This window comes from Capsicum annuum, chromosome 11 (genome assembly GCF_002878395.1).
Source record: "Capsicum annuum cultivar UCD-10X-F1 chromosome 11, UCD10Xv1.1, whole genome shotgun sequence".
NCBI lineage: Eukaryota > Viridiplantae > Streptophyta > Magnoliopsida > Solanales > Solanaceae > Capsicum > Capsicum annuum.
In genome coordinates this window covers 221,838,208-221,840,647 of record NC_061121.1, presented here as the reverse complement: position 1 = coordinate 221,840,647, position 2,440 = coordinate 221,838,208, and positions in this window count along the sequence as shown.

The window sequence follows — 2,440 nt, the reverse complement described above, 5'->3', positions numbered from 1 at the left end:
AATAGTGTCTAGCATATACTCCGATATCTTCGGAGAACCATTGACTTGGAATTATTTTATTCAAATGAATTCAAGTCAGAAATGATTGGTTATGCAGATACAGGATACTTATCTTATCCACATAAGGCTTGGTCTCAGTGATTATTTATTTACATATGGTGGCACAGCTATATCATGGCATTCAATAAAGCAAACATTAGCTGCAACTTCTTCAAATCATGAAGAAATTATTGTCATTCATGAAGCGATCGGGGAGTGTGTTTGATTGAGATCAATGACTCAACATATTCAGGAAATGTATGGATTTCCTTTGAATAAGGATATTCCAACTACATTGTATGAAGATAATGTTGCATGTATAGCTCAGTTGAAGGGAGGTTACATTAAAGGAAACAGAACAAAACACATTTCACCCAAAAAAAATTTCACTCATGATCTTGAGAAGAAAGGTGAAATAGATGCTCAACAAATTTGTTCAAGCGATAATCTAGCAGATATGTTCAATAAAGCATTGCCAACATCAACCTTTGAGAAGTTGAGATACAAGATTGGTATGCATCGTCTCCTAGATATTAAGTGATGTTTTTATCAGGGGAGTACATACGCGTTGCACTCTTTTTTTCTTAACCAAGGTTTTATCCCACCGAGTTCTCTTGCTAAGATTTTTAATGAGGCAGCAAACAAGGCGTATTACAAACCACTATTGTACATCTTATTTCCTTTAGAATTTCTCTTTTATATGAACATCCAAGGGGGAGTATTGTAAATATGTATTTGGTGGATGTTCACATACTACACAATTGTAGCTACACATACTACACATACTACTGTAGGATGTAAAGTTTGTTAATGTATTTTCACATAGTACACTTTTTCCACATACTATTGCCTATAAAAGGCATTCCATTCTACATTGTAAAGATACACCAAAAGGAAGAAGAAAATAAAGTCTTTTCTTTTATATATAGATCTCTCTCCCCTCCTCTTTTGTTTTAGTTTATTTCAGAATATTTATTTACAACAGAATTAGAATAAAGAAAATATTAAAAAAACAAGTTTTATGGGAGAAAAGGAAGAGAAGTCGTGTAAGAAAAAGCAAAAAAAAAAGGTTGTTTTAATTGAGAATCGAACCCTGAACCCACCCCCAACCATGTTCCTTAAAGCGAGTTTTCAACCAACGCCCCACTCAACGTTTTGGCTTATAGGTGCTCTTTCCTCTTTACTTCCAAAAATACGTTTGGTTAAACATTTTAGTTAATTTTCACCTCACTTTTTCAAGTAATATTTTAACATTTCCATATGTATGTCCAACGATATTTCAATTTTCAAATATATTTCTTCAACTTAATTTCAAATACTAATTTTTTTTTTCAAATATCAACAAATCATATCCAAACACAAACTAAAATATAGAAGAAAAATAAGAGAGTACAATGATTCACATTAGGAGCAGACATCTTAAGTCAACTTAGAGGAGTTCTCTTGTAAAGAAGGGCTGAAGCCGATATATCTTTACTGAAAATCCTATCAAAAATAAAATTTTTTAAAACAAATAAGAAAGAAAGTGATAAAAAAATGACAAAAAAATGGAGAAAATAGAGACACGAGACTGTGCATATGGCCCATGGTGAAGATGTGAGTGATGACAAAACTCTAGTGGGTATTTTGGGGCTTCAATTTACTTGCATGTTTGGAAAGGATTGAGCCGGGTTTGGACTTGGATTGTCATCTATTAAGGGGTAAAATTAGAGTCAACAATAATAATAGTGAAAATTGTAAATTATTATAACTATAATTTCTTATAATTATTGAATTAAGTTTTTAATGGTAAGTTGTAGCAGTTTTCAAATAGTGACGGATCCAAAATTTTAAGATAGTGGGTGTTGATCTTTCTTTCACGTAAATTTGCAGCAAATAAAATATGAGAGAAAATTTTTTTGAATACAATAATAATTAAAAAAAAAAGTTAACGAAAAAGCATTTAAAAAAACTTGCTTTAGAAAAATAAAAAATGAACAAAGAAAGTAAAAAAAAAAACAGAAGACGAATTAGAATAAAGAAAGTATTAAAAATAAAAAGAAGAAAACAAGTTTTATGGGAGAAAAGGAGGAGAAGTCATGTAAGAAAAAGTAAAAAAGGTTGTTTTAACTGAGAATCGAACCCCGAACCCGCCCTCAACATGTTTCTTAAAGCGAGTTTTCAACCAACGCCCCCACTCAACGTTTTGGCTTATGGGTGCTCTTTCCTCTCTATGTCCTAATTTTCAGAAATTTTGTTTTAAGAATATACAGTTTTCGTCTGGGTCAATTGGTGCTAGAGCACCCAAAACACTACATGTGGGTCCGCTCCTATTTTTAAAAAAATTATTTTAAAAAATTAAGAAAAAATAAAGATTGACAAAAAAGAAAAATAATAGAGGTTAAGAAAAAAAAAAAAAGAG